The sequence below is a fragment of the Carettochelys insculpta genome, chromosome 6 (genome assembly GCF_033958435.1).
Source record: "Carettochelys insculpta isolate YL-2023 chromosome 6, ASM3395843v1, whole genome shotgun sequence".
Taxonomy (NCBI): Eukaryota; Metazoa; Chordata; order Testudines; family Carettochelyidae; genus Carettochelys; species Carettochelys insculpta.
The window spans coordinates 13,371,436-13,391,366 of NC_134142.1; positions in this window are offsets into that span (position 1 = coordinate 13,371,436).

The following is a 19,931-nucleotide window of genomic DNA, read 5'->3' on the forward strand; positions in this document are numbered from 1 at the left end:
ACATCAGAACTTTCCAAAAGCATTTAAATTGACTCAGACATCTAAGTGCCACGGAAAGCTGGCAGGACTCAGGTTGTTGAGTCAGGTAAGCCTTTTTGCTGTCAGTGACTTGCCCCAGGTGGCTCAGGAAGTCTGTAGAAGTTGGGGATGGAGCCCATGGTGGAGAAGGCACTGCAGAGCAGAAAAGTGAGTAGGGAGAGTTGTAGTCTTGGCTGCGGAGCAGTGTGTGTTTGAGAGATGGTGGGAGAGGGAAGGCAATGAGTGTGGTCAGATTGTGGTAGGGCAGGGAGATGAGAAGGTGGATGGAAGTGTGCAGGGGAACAGCATAGACATGGGTAGGTAGTGACAGGGGAGAATGGCTGCTAGAGCTGGGAACAGCTAAATGAGGGATGGGGCTGAGAAACAGTTTGTCTCATGCCCTTGCATGATGGAAAGGCGCCTCAGCCGCCGATTGCCATCTCCGGGTGCAGTTCTCCTGGGGGCAGAGCCAGCATTGTGCATCTGCTGCTCTCCAGCCCAGTTTTGTACACTGACATGGGCATTAGCCATGTGCTGCTGCTCTGCGCAGGGCAGAATTTCACGCTGTTAGAAAGAGACCCAGGTGCCAGCTTGCAGAGACCAGTTTCACATGTCCCAGCAGGGCAGCCTGTTTGTGTCCCACCCCCACCATCAGCCTTTAGCATAGAAGAGATTTGTGGGGTGGGATTCTCAAGAGGGATTGCTGTATCCGTCAAATGAAGCCAGTGGTGAGTTCATTGCCAGCAGTCGGTGCTGTGCTCGTTTACTAATGCGAGCTGTGACCATGAATGGAAAAGGTTATTTTGGTTTCAGGCACACTCCTTTCATTCTCCTCCTCCCTCACCTTTGAAGCGGTCCCCTGTGGTTGCTGGAGTCTCCTTGCACTTGGGTCCAAGGAACAGCGTCTCACTGCAGCTGCCCTTGGCTCTGCTGTCATGAAGGAGATGGGGCTTTGCATACTGAAGAGTTGTTGCTGGCTGGGTACAGATGGCAGCCGAGCAGAACAAGGAGCTGCGGCACCTGCCATGAAGCCCACCTGCTGCTCCCAGTGCTTTTGTCTTCAGAAATCCCAGAATGTAAGACTGGCCAGGCCACTGGTCCATCTGGCCTGATAGCCTGTCTTCCAACAGCAGCAGATGCTTTGGAGGAAATGCACAGAGCAGAGTAAGTCATCACCAGTCATCCAGTCCCAGCTTCCAGCAGTCAGAGGTTTAGGGATGCCTGGTGCCTGATCCCTGACCACTAGGGCCAATAGCCATCGGTGGATGTATCCTCCATAAACTTCTCATTTCCTTTTCTCAGGCAGCCAACTGATACCTACTTTGGGCAAACTGCTCCCTGGCTGGGTGGGTGATGGGAGGTGAGAGGACCCAGGAACCACCCTCTCCCCCCATCTCTGGAGTGCAGACATAAGGCTGAATGTCGTCTGAGTGGCTTCTTCAATAATCACCTGGGCCTAAGGGTGTGCCCGGAGCGGCTCCATGCTCTAGCAGGTGACTGGCCAAGGTTTCCAGCCTGCTAACAGCCACTCAGCAGCAGAGGCCAGCTTGGAGGGGGGCAAAGGGGCAGAGTGATCCTGTTTGGAACAGGGCCAGGAGCATAGCCAAGTCCACTTCCCTAAATGCAGCACCATCCTTATGTCCCCAGGTACCCTAGGCAGTCTGAGTACCTGCACCCCCTCCCCAGCTGGTGAGCAGGGCCATGTCTCTTCAGGATGGCAGGAGCACTGTGCTCAGGGGCTTGGGGGCAGAGAGGCTGTGTGGAAGGAGAATCAGTGCCTCCCACCAGAGCTGCAGGTTGAGAGAGAGAGAGAGAGCAGGGTGCCAGGACGTTGGGCCACTGGAGCTGGGGATGGAGGTGCAGTCAGAGCAGGGGTTCAGGGACTAGGGGATTCAGCGGCTGGGAGATGGAGTGGAAGGGATTTGTCTGCTGGGGCTAAGAGGTGGAGCAGATGGCTGAGAGATGGTGGATTTGGAGGCTAGAGGGTTGGGGCTGCTTGAGGCAGCATTGTCCTCCAGCTGTGCTAGATATACACAGGTGCAGCATAGGTGGGCAAAGTGGTGCCCTGTACAGCTGGCATACTCTGCGTCTGCCTAGGGACAGTTCTGCCTAGATGGCCCTGCATAGGCAGAAGGGCCTTGGAACATTCTGCTCAGCTGCTGCCACTGCTCCCAGACCTCCCCTGGCTGAAAACAGGCTGTTGTGACAAGGCCACTTGGGACTGCAGGTGGCAAGAGAAATCAGCCTCTGCTTTATTGCCCCTGTGCTGAGGCTGGGGAGATCTGCATGTTGTACTTCAGGCTGTGAGTACCCAGAACCCAGCCTTAGCGAAATGAGACCTGGTGGTCTGCCTCACCAGATAAGAGCAAGATAATACAGGTTTTAACTATGTGAACAGCCAAACCCTGTTGCTGGGGAAATCAATGTGCTGGGCAGCAGGCAACCTGTCCCATAAGCCGCTCCTTCCTCCCTTCAATGGACCAATTTTTATTTAGCCAGCTGTAGTTTGTGGAAGTGGGTGACTTTCCCATGTGCTCCAGGCTGGCAGGTCTGAGGTTAGGTACAGGGTGTGTAGACTTGTATTCCTGGGGGGCAGTGAGGAGCAGCACCTGGTTTCATGTGACTGTCAGGAGCTCACACTTAAAAAGTAAAAGTAAGGAAATCTCTGGCTCCGGTGCCTGTGAAGGAAAGTGTGACTGTGCAAACTGACTGTAACCAGTGGCTGCATGAGTAGCTCTACAGCAGCAGCTGGGGCAATTTTTTGTGGGGGAGTGCTCTGAAAGTGGGGCTAGAGGCCAAGAGGCTGCTTTCATCTTGGCCTCTCAGGGATGGAAATGAAGCCATGGTGCTAGGGGTAGAAGTGAAGAAACATATAGACCTGCTTGGGCCCTGGCTTGCCTCAGTGCGGCTCCGGCTCAAAGATATAGTCCTTAGGCCGGGCAGCCCCAGCCTAGGATCTGATTCCTCTACCAAGCTCAGTGAGACAGGTTAGCCACCTGCAGGCCTGCCTGGGATTACAGAACAGTCCTGCCAGCCCCTGCTGTGGAATGCAGCTGGCGTCAGGTGGCAGCCCCAAAAGGGGCCTTTAATCTCTTCCTGCCTTGCTGTGACAAGGTTTGCCCCCTGCTCCCAAACAGCCCTGCAGAAGTGGGGTGACCAGTATGGAGAAGGAGGGAACGGATGAAAGTCCTTGTGACGCAGACTTGTTCACAGGTGCTCATTGTGGAACTGATCCCTTCTCTGTCTCTGGGTTGTTTGGTTACAAGCCAGGGCCCAGACTGGATTTCTCTTTGTCCTCATCTGCCTGCGTTGGGGCTTTCGTTGGGTTGAGGAAAATTCTCAGTAAGCATTCAAAGTGAGAGGTGAGCTCTAGGCCCAGTGAAGGGACAAGGCTGTGTGTTACACTGAAGTGGTGTGTCACCATCTGCTTCAGGGCTAGAAAGGGAGCTAACAACCTGTGCAAAACTTGGTTCTATAGCATGTTTCTTGGGGGTGGTGGGGAGACATAGCAAAGTCCCTATTGCAGCACAGTGGTTAGTGCCGTTATTAGTGCTTATAATACATCAGATCAATTATTTACTTCCCTCAGACTTAGGGAATATTAACCACCCCAGCCTGGTTTCAGGGCAGCATTTGCCCACAGTTGAGAACACAATGAACAGCTGGATTTTTCCAAGCACTTAACAAGGGAGAATAGTACCACCACCCACCTTTTACAGAGGGGGAACATGAGACGAGACACAGAGCTACTCAGATGACTTGCCTCTCAGATCAGGTGGGCCTAGAACCCAGGTCTCCTGAGTGCATGGCCTATCCAGTAAAGCTAGGCCATGCTGGCTTCCTTGTGCTTAAGTATTCTAATGTGCTTTTCTGAGTCAGGGTCTAAATACAGCTGCCCCTTTCTCATATGTCACAGGGAGTCATGCTGCAGTGATGTTGTTTGACTTCTTTTTCTAAGGCTGGGTTGGAGCTGCAGTGTCCGCCCTCTTCATATGGCTCAACCGAACCTGGGGCTCCTGGCATTTAGTGCAGGAGGCTCTACAGTTTGAGATAAGAACCAACGGGATCATCTACTACTGTAGAGGAGACTAATTGTTTCACTCTAAGTGGCCTAGGTGCCACTAGATGGGACAGTGAACCACACTCAGTTGGCATGTGAGTTACACTTGTTCAAGTTACTTGACTCATCCTAATTCCTACAGGCTCCAGCCCGTAATTCCCTGTTCCCTTGTTTCACCATGAGGCTAATGCTGTGTACCTTTCTTTAGTGAGAGCCTGAAGAGCACTAAGCGTTACTTTGAAATACTTTGTTCTTGAGCCACGAGGGTAAGTGCTCTCGCATGCACCAGGACTGCCGCAGCAGAACCTGGCTACGCTCTGGTTTTATGTCCTCAGCAATTATTTTTTGTTTCTAGTGCAGTTGCCTGAGCAACAGCATTGTGTGTTCATCTCTGATCTCATGTGGAAGAAAGCTAGGGAGGCCAAAACCATAGATGTGCTTCCTTTGTGGTAAACAAAGGATTTCCTGCCATCGAAATGGTAGCAGAAGTAGATTTTCATGGAAAACCTGCACACAGTGCCGTGCCTGCCTGCTCCTTCCTGCTCTAGCATGGTTTCTCTGGGGGCATGGGGATGAAGTTTAAGAACATTAATGACTGAATTCACCAAAGAAAAGCAGACAAGCTTCATACATCCTTCAGCATGTGCTCACTCCTGGAGCTCGCTAACTGTAGTACTGTGTTCCTGTTTCTCCAGCCAAGACCCATCCTGCCTCCTAGACAGTAGATGTTGAAATGCTGCTGCTTCACTTTCCAATGCTGAAGATAGGAGAGAAGCGCTCAGAAATCGGAATGTTTTGGTGCGGCAGGGAACCTGTGTATCCAGTAAGTGCCAGGGAGGGGCACTGACTTTTATCCATGACACCTCTGGCCAGGCTAGGTGATGAGGGGAATGTCTGAATCAAGACTTATTGAATAGTTCTGCCTTTTTCTACTTCATGAAAAGAAGTAAGAAAGAAGTAAGGTGTTAAGGAAAGTAAGAAGGGATTACCATCCTTAGTTTTACCATCCTTATGTCACAAAGGCCTACACCATTGCTAGGATTCTGTTGCTTACTCACATATTTAAAGAATCCCTTCTTACTTTCCTTAACAGCTACTGCCCATAGATGTTTCATGTATACATTTAGCTTCCCTTATCATTTGTCTGCAGCTCCTAAATGCCAGTTTGTGCTCACTGTTGCAAAAATTGTTGCACGTTTTTTGGTTTGCTGTATAAGATACATATTTTTAAATTTTGCATTGCTACTTTCATCTCTCTGACTAAATCAGGTTGTTTATTACCTAAAGAAGCTTTCTTTCCAAATTGTGGTGGTATGTGGTTTTGGGGATATAAAAAAAGCATTCTTCAACAATTCCCAATCATCATTTACGTTCTTTCTCCCATTCAATTTTTCTCACAATTGTTTTCCACTTCGGGAAACTTCTTTTTTAAGAGCACCACATTTATTCATTGCTTGTTGGAAATGTAGTTTGGTTGCGCACAGCAAATGAATGATAGTTGCATCTAGGCAACAATCACTATTTAGGTCATTGGTCACTGTATGAATGAGGACTAATATGGAATGACACCAAATTACAATATAGTTTATTTTAAATAGTTCTCTATGATTTTTAGAAACTCTAGTTACTTTATCAGTGGCAGTTATGAGAGAGACAGTCGGCGTTCGCCATCATGATGTCATTCTTTCTGCATGCTTTCCATCAGGGTTACTGGATTTTCACCATTTCCTCAGTTTTCTAGTATTCTCGCTCAAAAGAAGCACCTGTATTTAAAATGTTAGTATCAAGCTAGTCTAACAGTGGAAATTGCATCTGTTAAGCACAACTCTGTACACTGGTGATGTGTAACCCAGAACACCTCTGTCCAGTTCACCATTAATTTTCAGTCATTGTAGCTTCCTTTTGGTGTGGTCGCCCACGCATGACTTCGGTCTTGGCCAATATGGGGTGGCTGTTCCATTTCAAGCTCAGTGCTTCCCGCTGTAGAGATTGTGCGACCTGATGCTTTGTCAAACTCCAGCTGCACTGGTATGTGAAATGGTGATTAACGTTCCAGCTGTTTCTTACAGAACTTTGTTGTAAGGTCACAGGAAACCAGCGCATGGCTTTACACCATTAAAAACCAAGGAGAAAGGAAGGGTTTAAAGTAGCATTTAGCATGTAAAATGTATCACACCCGAATACTTTCTCCTATGTCCAATGCCTACCAGCTGTCTTTAGAGGAATCCAGGCAGCCGATAATCCTAATCTATCCCGCTCATTAATCCATGTCTCTGTGCTGGGAGCTTTGTCTCAGAGTTTGATCAGCAGCCTGCTTCATATTGGATATCATACAGTCTCCTTTTCTCAGACGTGCTACAGCACCTGGCCTGCTGTGGTGAAAGTAAATGGACTCACATGATCCCTGGAATCAGCACTGGGAGAGTGCAGCAGCCTGGGCTTTTTCCTCCCCAAGCCAGCTGTGGTGTCCGTGCTCATGTGCAGTGTGGGCTGCTCCTTTCTGGCTGGGTGCCATTGTCTTGTGGAAAGGCCGCAGCCCTTTAGGGCCTTCCTGGCCTTGGCATCTATGAGGCTCTGGCCCTGTCTATGCACACTGGGGGAGAATGAGGCCCAATGAGTTGCATTGTTCTGCTTTAAAAGGAAAGGGAAAGTGACGACTGGTGGAAACCAGGACTCTTACTTTGCAGTTTCAGGCAGGCCATTCAAACACAGGCCATTTCTTGCACATAGGGTAATTGTTTTCTCGTGTACGCTTGCAAGCAACATTACTAGGGTGACCACATTGCCCTTTGGTAAATGCGGGACCCTGGCCTCCAGCGATGGGGGGGTGCTGGTCCATGTCAGGGCTCCTCAGCGATGGGGGCAGATGCCCCTTTCATCCTGGATGCCTAAGTGTGGGGCATCGAGGGTGCGGGCACCACAACCTCCCAGTGAGGGGCACCAGGGAATGAGGGGGCTGCCTCTGTGGGGCACCAGAGAAAGAGGCAGCTGCCCAGCGGAGGAACTCCCTGGCAGTGAAGGCTGCTGCCTTCAGACATTGGGGTACTGGGGAGCAGGAGCCCTGCAAAGTATGGGACAACTTACCTATTTTCTTTAAAAAGGAGGGATGCCTGTGAGTCAGCTTAAATAAGGGACTGTCCTGGGGAAAATGGGCTGGGTGGTCACCCTGTCCATTGTAAAATAGCAGCCTACTCCAAAACACCGCTACGCTGACTCAATTCCATTGACTACAGAACTGTTACTCCTGGTTTATATTTGTATGAGAGCGTCGTGAGAGGCCTGTGTGGTTTAGGGGAGGCTGTGCGGTCTTGTACTGAGAGCGTAGGACCAAGCACCAGAGCCTCACACATTCAAACCCTGACTCACGGGGTGGCTTTGTGCAAGTCGCTTACCCTCTCTAGCATGGGCTGCACTGCAGAGCACTGCACCGACCAAGGCTTGGGCCAAACTGTCATAGGATGCGGCTTAACTGCAAATACAGCCCAGTAGGTGCCATGTTCAGGCCATTTTGGAAACTGGTTGGAATCCGTGGGATGTGGTCAGAGAACTCTATAGCCTGGATGCCGTGGAGAGCCCTGCATGGGGACTGTGGATCCAGGAGGACAGGGCTTATAGGGAATAAGCATGTGTATCTCATCTCAAAGAAAAAAAAAAAAAAAAAAAAAAAAAGATAGTGGCTTCAGAAAGGGGCAACAAAAATTATCAGGGGTTTGAAACGGGTGCCAGCTGAAGAAGGATTAAAAGGACTGGGACTTTTCACCTTAGAAAAAAAGGAGACTGAGGGGATATGACAGACGTCTATGAAATCATGAGTGGTGTGGAAAAAGTGAATAAGGAAAAGTTATTTGTCCCCATAACACAAGAACTAGAGACCACCAAATGAAATTAATGAGGAGCAGGTGTAAAACTAGCAAAAGGAAGTTTCCTTTCATGGTGCGTCTGTGGAACTCCCTGCCAGAGGATGTTGTGAAGACCAGGACTTCAACAGGGTTCAAAAAAGAACTAGCTATTTCGTGGAGGATCAGTCCATCAGTGGCGATTAGCCAGGCTGGGTAGGAATGGTGGCCCTAGCCTCTGTTTGGCAGAGGCTGGAAATGGATGAGAGGAGAAGGATCACGCAATGATTACCTGTTCTGTTCATGCTCTCTGGGGCACCTGGCATTGGCCTCTGGTGGAAGATGGGATACTGGGCTAGATGGACCTTTTTGATCTGACCCAGTGTGGCTGTTCTTATCACCCCCCACAGCATGCAAGTGAGCTGGTGCAAAGCTGATATACAAGCAAGACTGCCTGGGGAGGGAAGCTAGTGTGAAGCCAGAGAACATCTGCAGTTATCCTTGGCTTTGGATACAAACCCTGGGATCAATGGTGTGTGGGGATGGAGCTCGTGTTTGTTCTGCAGGTGGGAATCCTCCTCCCCTCCCACCCCCCGCAAGGAAAACTCCACCTGGGAAAACCCACAGGATGTCTTCCCCCTTCCATCTCCACCCCTGTTTTACATTTCCATCCAATAGGGTCAGTCTGGGCCAAGATCCCAGACTAGTGACGGGTACTATATATAAAAAGGAATCTTCCCCCCCCAACATCAACGTCCTTTCCTTAGTCAGGAGGTGCCACTGACCTGAGCAACATGTCTGGAGAGCTTTCCCAGACTTTTCTGTTTCACCTGTTTTCTGTGTGCGCCAGCGATGATACCGCTCAACAGCAAAGGGCCATTCCAGAAAACAACAGTGCCATCTGGTGGCACTGCCAAGCTGTTGAAACTTTGATAGCCATCCACACTGAAGGACTCCAACATGCCCATGGTTCTCTGCAGTTAAGAATAACAGAGAGGTAGCTGTGTTACTCTGTATTCCAACATAACATAACAGCAGAAACGTAGCACTTTAAAGACCAACAAAATGATTTATTCAGTGATGAGCTTTCATAGGACAGACCCACTTCATTCACTGCTTTGAAGCACATTTTTGTTGCATGCCTAAATGTGTGCAAGTTTATGGGGCCAGGAATAGCCACAATGGCATATATTATACCTAAACTCCCCTTGAAGCTGCATTTAAAAAAAAATCATTTTAATCATGCATGTAAGAGGCCGTTTTAGCCACATTGGCCATGTCTACACTTACAAAAAACTTTGAAAGGGCCATGCTAGTGACAAAATTGAAGAATACTAATGAGGCACTGAAATGAATATTCAGCACCTTGTTAGCATGCTGCCAGCCATGGCACTTCGAAAGTGCTGCAGTTTGCTGTCCCGGGACTTGTTTACACGGGAGTCCTTTTTGAAAGGACCCTGCCAATATCAGCTGATAGGAATAAGGGATTTTGAAGTTGGCGGGGTCCTTTCGAAAAGGACCCCTGTGTAGATGAGCTGCAGGTGAGCAAACCACGGCACTTTTGAAGTGCCGTGGCTGGTGGCACGCTAATGAGGTGCTGAACATTCATTTGTGCCTCATTAGTATTCGTCAATTAGCATAGCCATTTTGAAGTTTTTTGTAAGTGTAGACATAGCCACTGAGCTGTACAAATAACTGAATGTAAAATTTTGGGGACAGCATTTAACTGTGACTTTCTTAGTATGAGATGTTGGTCTATGAACTGGGCTTTGGCTCATGAGTGAGTTTATAAGCCCTTACAGAGTCCCATAAACTGCTGTGGTCATGCTAAACAGGGAAACCATACAAACTGGCCAAACTTGTTAAGAAAGATCTAGCAAAGTGTAACACAAGTGCCATGCTCTTTTGGCTGGGCAACTAGGGCTGCATCCTCACTACCTTCCCTTTTCGGAGGAGGAATGCGAATGAGGGAGACTGACAGTTGTAAGTGAAGCACTGATGTACAAATCTTCCATCGCCTTTCCGTAAGAGGCTTTTCTGAAAACAAACCAGCTGTGTGGCTGCAGTTCCTTCAGAGAGAGGGGGAAAAAAAGTTTCAAAATAACCCTTCTTCCTATTTTGTTTCAGGAAGAAGGGTTCTTTCGGAAACAGTTTTTTTTCTCGACGTACCCCCCCCCCCGCCCCATCTACACAGCTGTTTTTTGTCTTCAGAAAAGCCTCTTCAAGAAACACGATTGAGTATGCAAATGAAGCCTGAGATTTGTAAATCAGTACTTCATTTGCATTTTCAATCTCCCTCATTTGCATTCTGTCTCCAAAAGGGGATAGTAGTGTAGCCGTAGCCCTAATGTTTTAACTTCATTTGGAAGGAATGCAGATTTATCACGAACCAACAACAGAAACACTGTATGAGCAACAGGGGTTAATTATATAGACAGGAAATTTATGCCATTTGGCAAAACTCTGGAACGATATCAAACTACATATATTTAGAGGAGCAAAGAGCAATTCCCAGAGATTGAAACTCTAACTTTTCCCCATATACCACAAGTGTATGTGTGACTGGCTGAAAACTAGCAAGCAGCCCAAAGCAGGCTGGTCACATTCACTTGTGAAGGGCTGTAGGAACTGGCTCTGGTGGATTCAATTTGCTAATGTATCTCATTTCTGTTATGCACTAACACTTAACTCAGTCCATATTGGCTGCCTGAAGCCTTGTTAATTATTGAATATATTTGTGGCAAAATTGATTATCATTATTTGTGCCATTACTGATTAGGGAACATGGGATACAGTGACATTCAACATGTGGGCGGTAAGAACTTCACACGGTCATTTCACTATGCATCTGACGGGCACTCTCAGCTCAGAAAACTAAACTTTTGATAAACTAGGCAAATTCACTTTTCTATTTGTTTTTAAAATGATGCAGATCCATTCTCCTCACTGAAGAATATACAGTCAGCATTCAGCTAGCAGTTAGTTCTATAAATGGAGTCTAGATTAGTGTATATGTTCCTGGCTCATGGGTTTATGTTCCAGTCAGAAGGAGAGCTAGAAAAGCTCCACTAATGCTCTTTCACGTTGCAGAAAAACACAGTATTGACAGCCACACATTTAGATATTTTCCAGCCCTGCATGTTCCACTCTGCGTATCACCAAACACTAGCCTGTTGTTGCATTGGCAGTGGGAGAACTTTAGACCAGATAGGGATTCATGTCACTCAAATGAAATGCATGTGATGTGATAAACATGAGATATGACTGCGATTTGCTGGTAGGATGCACTAGATCATGAATTAGCTTTGGTACAGGGAAGGTAACATTCAGCATGGGGCAGCCAAAATATAGCTGGGTTCTTTTCCTTGCTGCTTACTGACATGCAATATTTTCCCAAGCTGTACACTACTATGTCTGATTATACTGGCATTCTGCAAATGGCAGGTAAAGAAGCTGGAGAAGTTTTCAGTAAACTATTAAAAGTGTGTGAGTCCCAAGGCCTGTAGGCATTTGTTCCCTATCCGAATAGTCACATAGAGGTAGCTGTGTTAGTCTGTATCTTCGCAAAAGAAACCAGCAGTCCTGTAGCACTTTAAAGACTAACAAACTAACTGATTAGGTGATGAGCTTTCGTGAGGCAGACCCATTTCTTGAGATCTGGAGCTAGTGCTGAAAATGGACTGGCATGACGAATATGTGAGCGAGAGAGAAAACAAAACAAAAAAAGAACACTGACAGATCAGCTGTGGGGAGGTGAAAGGTAGGGAGGAAATTTACTTACGGCAAGTAGAGAGAGTGCTGTACTGGAAATAGTGCTGGAAGTGAATTGGCATGATGATTATGTAACGGAGATACAAACAAAAAAATTGAAATGAAAACTGACAAATCAGGTACACAGGACAGAAGGAGGGGAGGAGGCGGGAGAAACTGACTTACTGGAAGTGTCTATTAAGTGACTTGCCTGAGAGCACTACAAATATCAAAGATGGGAAAGTTGTCTTTGTAATGCATAAAGTAATTGCTCTCTATTGAGGCCAAGTAGCAAAGTATCAAATTTGAGCACGACCACTAGTTCACGTCTCCCTTTGTAATCTGGTGTTAGTCTCTTTGTTTTAAGACATATTGTGAGGTCTTTAACAGTGTGGCCCACTCCATTAAAATGCTCACATACAGGCTTATGTGTATTCAAATTCCTTATGTCTGCTTTGTGTTTGAGCTCAAACCCCTCCAGCGCATTATGAACAACCTGCAACTTATGCTCCAAGAGGCTCTGAACGAGAGGTTTGTTCTCACCTACAGAGAACCACCCAATCTCAGGAAAAGTCTCACTAACAACCACAGGCTATACCACAGTAATACTAGTCCTGGAACTTTTCCTTGCAACAAACCCCATTGCCAACTTTGTCCATATGTTTATTCTGGGGACAACAATACTGGATCTAACCATGTCATTTGCAGGCTCAGGGGCCCATACTCCTGTACCACAACCAGTGTGATATGTGACTCTCTGCTATGTATATTGGACAGCCTGGACAATATCTTCGCCAAAGAATGAATCAGACATTAAGAATCTGAATACACACAAATCTGTCAGTGAGCATTTCAACGGAGCAGGGCATAGTATTAAAGACCTGAGAATCTGCATCCTACAACAAAGAGGCTTTAACACCAGATTATAAAGGGAGACATCTGAACTGGAATTTATTCTCAAATTTGACACTTTGCATGTTGGCCTTAATGGAGATAGAATCATAGAATACTAGGACTGGGAGGGACCTCGAGAGGCCATGGAGTCCAGCCCCCTGCCCTAATGGCAGCACCAAGTACTGTCTAACCATCCCTGATAGACACTTATCTAACCTGTTCTTAAATATCTCCAGCGATGGAGATTCCACAACATCCCTTGGCAATTTATTCCACTGTTTGACCACCCTGACAGTTAGGAACTTTTTCCTAAGGTCCAACCTAAACCTCCCTTGCTGTAGTTTAAGTCCATTGCCTCTTGTTCTAGCCTCAGAGGCCAAAAAGAACAAGTTTTCTCCCTCCTCCTTATGACACCCTTTTAGGTACCTGAAAACTGCTATCATGTCCCCCTTGTCTTTTTTCCAAACTAAACAAGCCCAATTCTTTCAGCCTTTCTTCATATGTCACATTCTCTAGACCTTTAATCGTTCTTGTTGCTTTTTTCTGGACCCTCTCTAATTTGTCCACATCTTTCTTGAACTGCGGTGCCCAGAACTGGACACAATACTCCGGCTGAGGCCTAACCAGGTCAGAGTAGAGCGGAAGAATGACTTTTTTTGTGTCTTGTTCACAACATTAAAAGACAGCTTCCCCATCTTCGTTATCCATAGGCATCTCAGGCAAGTCACTTTACTTAATAAATATTTGCAAGAAGTAATTTCCTCCCTGCCCCTCGCCTCAGCTGACTTGTCAGTTGATTTACTTTTTTGTTTGTTTGCTATCTGTTATATATTTGTTGTCAGTTCATTTTCAGCACTATCCCAGATCTGAAGAAGTGGGTCTGCCCTTCGAAAGCTCAGCCACCAATAAATTATTTGTTTAGTCTTTAAAGTGCTGCATGACTGCTTTTTTGTTCCCTATCTGGTTAACAATGCCATCAGAGTGATTCAGCAAACTATTGTACATCTTGGCTATGTCTACACTAGCCAAAAACTTTACTAAGTTTACTAAGGAAGCGCTGAAATACATATTCAGCGCCTTATTAGCATGCGGGTGGCCACGGCACTTCGAAATTGACATGGCTCACTGCTGCACGGCTCATCCAGACGGGGCTCCTTTTAGAAAGAACCCTGCCTACTTCGAAGTCCCCTTATTCCCATCTGCTCACAGGAATAAGGGGACTTCAAAGTAGACGGGGTCCTTTCGAAAAGGAGCCTGGTCTGGACGAGCTGCGCGGTGGTGAGCTGTGTCAATTTCAAAGTGCTGCGGCTGCCTGCATGTTAATGAGGTGCTGAATATGTATTTCAGCGCTTCATTCGTAAACTTCAAAATGGCCATTTGCAGGGCCATTTCGAAGTTTTTGGCTAATGTAGACACGGCCCTTATCTATGAAATCTCAGCATTGAAACACACTGCCACAGCTGGGGCCTGGGATGCCTTATGGACAGGGTAGACAAATCTTTAATTTGGTTATGTTCCACTGCATTTCAAGTTGCCACAGTTGTGTGGAGATGGCTAGCTGGATAGTCAAGTCAAACGGTAACATCTGTTGAAAATAATTTTGTTTTTAAATGAAGTGTTCTGTAATGGGTCATTCCAGACAAAAGGAAGGAAGAGATTACAGCTTGACTCATTTTCTGGAAAAGATCCACACGGAGAGGTTTAATTCAAAACTGGACAGAACCCAGGGGCTAATATATTATCAAATGTTCTGTAAAACTCACCAGCTTAAGCACAGTACCCATGGGTGTAGTTCAGCAAGGAGAAGAAATGCTTTGGTATGTTCAATTTCATCATAGAAATGTGACCCTTTTATTCAGAGTATTTTTCCTAATACTGGGACGAGGTCAGTGTATGTTACTGGGCTGGATAATCAAATTAAATTTATTCTTTTGTGAGGGAATTGCCGGTTCAGTGATTTAAAATAAATATGTCTCACTCTTATGTCTGTGTATATGACTTGGAGGCTCTTAGTCCATAGAGGAATCAGTTGGTTTTGTTCTTCATGAAGCTGTAGCATGACCTTCTACGTGGATCCCTTCCACTAACCTTGTATAGGAATACACAAGTACCTCAAGAGAGACTTATGAGAACAAAGTTCACTTTGAGTTGACCAACAGCCAAGCAAGTTTCTTACATGCCGTCACCTTCCCTCTAGTATTGGGAAAGGATGAATGGAATTGTGTTCATCAGCAAGGTGCCAAGGGACAAATCTTAGGTCAGGTACTAGACCTTAAAGTTGATTGTAGATACACAATTCCAGCTATGACGATTGTGTAGCTGGAATCGACTTCTCTACAATCGATTTACCTGTTCATCCTCACTCAGGGAGGTTGATGAGAGAAACTCTCACATTGACTTCCCTTCCTCCTTGCAAGATTGAGGAGTACAGGGGCCAACCGTCGAGCACCAATAGTTTGATTTCACGCATTCCCCACTAGGCACACAAAATTGAACCCTGGAAGATCAACCCTGGCCAGGTCAATATCCTGGGTAGTGAACATATACTCTTAGGCTACGTCTACACGTGCACGCTACATTGAAATAGTCTATTTCGATGAATAACGTCTACACGTCCTCCAGGGCTGGCAACGTCGACGTTCAACTTCGACGTTGGGCAGCACCACATCGAAATAGGCGCTGCGAGGGAATGTCTACATGCCAAAGTAGCACACATCGAAATAAGGGTGCCAGGCACAGCTGCAGACAGGGTCACAGGGTGGACTCAATAGCAAGCCGCTCCCTTAAAGGGCCCCTCCCAGACACAGTTGCACTAAACAACACAAGATCCACAGAGCCGACAACTGGTTGCAGACCCTGTGCATGCAGCATGGATCCCCAGCTGCCGCAGCTGCAGCCAGAAGCCCTGGGCTAAGGGCTGCTGCACACGATGACCATAGAGCCCCACAGGGGCTGGAGAGAGAGCGTCTCTCAACCTCTCAGCTGATGGCCGCCAGGGCGGCCCCTGCTATTGCGATGGTGCGGGACGCGGATCGTCTACACGTGCCCTACTTCGACGTTCAACTTCGAAGTAGGGCACTATTCCCATCCCCTCATGGGGTTAGCGACTTTGACGTCTCGCCGCCTAACGTCGATTTCAACTTCGAAATAGCGTCCAACACGTGTAGCTGTGACGGGCGCTATTTCGAAGTTGGCGCCGCTACTTCGAAGTAGCTTGCATGTGTAGACACGGACTTAAATGGCTTTAATACAAAAGTAAAGTACACGGTTTTTTTATGGTATGATATAGCCGTTGCAGATTTACCTGGCATTGCTCGGGTTCTTAACTCAATTAATGTTTTAAATAAAGGGAAATGTATATGCTTTATTTAAATGATTACATTTTCAAAAACAGTGTTGCTTTTTGTGTTCACCCCCCATGTAACACGTAAGAAATTACCAGGTGGCCTCCAGTAAAAAATGGTTGGACACCCCTGAATTAGCCAGAGCAGAGCACTACAGCAAACTTCTCCATTTTATCTCTTATCTACTAGGTTTATTGAGAAGCAATACTATTCCAGGTTCAACTTACTCTTATGTCTCATTTTGGTGCAGTGTCTTTCAACGTTAGCTCTGTATTGAGGACTCTACTTGATTCGGTGAGTCCAGCTCTTGTCTGTTTGGTTTTATGAAAACCAATCACATTCCAGGCACACCCCATTTGTCTGGCACAACCAACCCCTTATGATGCTTTGTTATAAGAGGAAGCTATGTACCAAATTTGGTGTTCCTAGCTCTTAGCATTTAGGAGGAGTTCTGGGTCAGACAGACAGACAAACTACTGGCTATGGTCTGAAGTAGTGGGTCTGTCCCACGAAAGCTCACCTAATAAACTATTTTGCTAGTCTTTAAAGTGCTACTTGACTGCTTTTTGTTTTCAAATATATATGTATAGTAGACGAGAATTACATCTAAATTACAGGTAGACATCCAGTGCAGTGGTTCCCAACCTGGGGTCCATGGACCCTGTAGGGGCACAAGAGGGGGTCTGTGAAAAAAATAAAATATATATAAAAATAATCATAGAAAATAGAATTGGCTTTGGGGGTTTGTGAATGGTTTTGGAAGTGATTGGGGATCCGCACTAGTGAATAACATGCAGTAGGTGTCATTTGCCACAGTTACACTTGCATTCCTCTTTCAAAGGAGGAATGCAAATGAAGAAAATCAAAAATGCAAATGAGGCACTGATTTACATATCTTGTGCTTTTTGCGTATTCTCTTTTCAGAAGAAGTTCTTTCAAAAGAATGAAAGCAGCGTAGATGGGGCTCTCTTGAAAATAAACTCCCTCTTCCATTCTTCCTATTTTGTTTCAGGAAGAAAGATTCTTTCGAAGATGGGGTTTATTTTCGAAAGAGTCCCATCTACTCTGCTTGCTTTCTTTTGAAAGAATCTCTTCCGAAAAGAGATTATGCAAATCATTTGCATTTTCAATTTCCCTTATTTGCATACCTCTTTTGGGCTGTGTCTACACTAGCCCAGATCTTTGAAATGGCCGTGCAAATGGCCATTTCCAAGATTACTTAAGAGGTGTTGAAATACATATTCAGTGCCTCATTAGCATGCCAGCGGCTGTAGCTCTTCAAAATTGCTGTGGCTCGCTGCTGCAGGGCTCGTCAAAACAGGGCACCTATTCAGCAGATAGGAATAAGGGGATTTTGAAGTTGGCGGGGTCCTTTCCAAAAGGATCCCTGTTTGGATGAGCTGCGCAGCAGCGAGCGGCAGTAATTTCAAAGAGCTGTGGCCGCTGGCATGCTAATGAGGCACTGAATATGTATTTCAGCACCTCATGCGGCCAATGGTAGAATGGTCCAACAGGTAACTTGATCAGGTGATCCACCATTGAGTACGTGTTCAGGAAGAGGGAGCTTCCGTCCACATGGCAAGACTATAAAGGTGACCCTGGCTGTGGCCATCTGTCTTTCAGTCCCCAAACCTCTGCTCTTAGCCTCCATTTGGGGAGCAGTTTGCTACTACATCTAAGCTATCAACTAAACCTGTATGCAGTGGGGATCTGTCCCTCAAAGGATGTATTTCCAGACACTTTCAAGATAGCAGGTTTTATTATTCAATAGCTTTGACTGATATATGTAATTTAACCACTTTTAAATCTTTTCTCTCACTCTCTTCTTTTTTTCTTAATAAACCTTTATATTTGAGATTCCAAAGGACTGATACAGTGTGCTGTTTTGGGTCAGATCTAAATTGACCTGGGAATGTGTCTGTTCCCTTTGGGGGCTGGAAGAATGTGTGAATTTGGTGAAAATGGTTTCCATAACTTCTCACCTGAGTAAGGTGGGTTACCGGTTTGGGCACTTGGAGCAAATGGAGAATCTGTGGGATTTGCTTGTGTAACTTCTAGCAGGCCAGAGGGGCTCGCAGAGGGACTGTTGTGGTTGGCTTGGAAGAAACCCCAGTTCAGGCTGTAAGTGGCCTGGTTTTAAGCAATTTACCCAGGGTTGGTTCTCTCAGCTTTGCCCAGAAAGCCCCTAAATATTAAAAATGGTTTGGTTTATTCTTCATTTGTCAGCTATGGCATAACAACAATAACAAATTAAATAAAGACATTAGCAGACAGATTATAACCAAAAGACAAGTGCGGTCAATTTCTTGGTTCGTCTGTTTAGACCAAGTTAATTCCAAAACATAGCGCCCATCTCTAAAAAGAGGACTAAGAACAACCCAGGGAATTACAGGCCAGTACGTTTAACTTCTGTGCCAGGACAGATAATGGAGAAAGTAATTAAGGAATTCATCTGCAAACATGTGGAAGAAAATAAGCTGATAGTTAACAGCCAGCATAGATTTTTAAAAAACAAATCATGCCAAACCAATCTGATGGCTTTCTTTGATTGGATAACAAGCCTTGTGGATAAGGGCGAAACAATGGACATAGTATACCTAAAGAATCCTAAATATCTCTTGGGAGGACAGGTGCAGGAATACTAGCATCCTGGAAAAGGTGAACAGGGCCAGCATTGAAGCCATTTGAAAGGTCCTGCTGCAGTGCAGATGAGGACAGGTGAAGAAGGAAAGAGCTGCAAAAACTGCCCCACCTCTCCCTCCAACAGCTACCACCCCCTGCCTCTTCTGTAACAAGATCTGCAGTTCCAGAATTGGGTGGGTCAATCATCAACGGACTCTCAAATAGGAGAGTGATATGAAAACATCCTACTTGTTATCAATGATCTTGTTATAGATCATGCCTCTTAATGAAATTACTAAGTATCTCTGCTGATGCTTATCTTAGTATCTTCATGCTCCCAGCTGAAGATTTTTCATTCACTGTAATTCAGAGTTTCATAAAACTTAATGGCCTGTCTCTCTAACCATCCTTAGTCACACAGGTACTCTCCCTTGAAGTGAAACTATTTGTGTGTGAAAACATTTTGGGTTTGGGACCTTAAACAGATAGGAAAAGAACACAGATCAACATACGTATGTCTGAAAAGGTTTAGCAGCACTCAGCAACAAGATCTAAGACAGGGAGGTGAAGAATATTATATCTAGTTGAAAATTCAGGGGATGTTTCAAGACTATGGAAGGTAATTTCTTAAGCTGGAATTTGATCACATAACTACAGTGTGTGGCACAAACTAGCTACGGGTGGTTCAGTATCTGAAGAGCAGATGTAACTGGAGCCAATACTGAACCATTGCCCAAGCACAGTACTGTACTAGAGTTGCTATTTGTTGGGTGTCGGGGGTGTGGCATAAGCCAAGGCTGCTTGCATCTTTAACCCCAGAGGCACTGAGACCACTGACACGTACAGCACAGGGCTTCAGCAGATTTAGTAGCAGATTCATTTCCTCTTGCTGACACACTTGGGCTTACACAATTATAATAAATTCAATGAAGAAAAATTCAAAAATAATATTCTGAAATCATTTCCCTTTATACATTCCTATTAATGTTGTACCTGTACAGCAAATAGATGCTTTTATAATAAAACAATATAGATGGAGCATATGGGTAGGTGACCTTTTAGCATGCATAAATCCAAATAGATAAATTATGGAAAACAAACTGTATGCAAACTGAAAAGCCTTTGCTAAGATTTCGTTCTTATTTTAAAGTCAAAGAAAAGGCACTTAAAGACAAGTTAATTCTGTAGCAACCTGCTGCTGGGCAGACCAGAGAAGTAAAAGAATAGGCAGTAAAGACCTTTTCTATCCCTATGAAAACTTGTTACCATCCTATCACTGTTTACTGCCCTCTATGAAATGAGGTGGTTTCAGTCCACTTTGTAGGGAACAGGCAGCACTCTCATCACAGACATGATGTTTAGTATTAGTTGCAGGTTCAAACCATATGTCCTATAGAGAGAATTTTG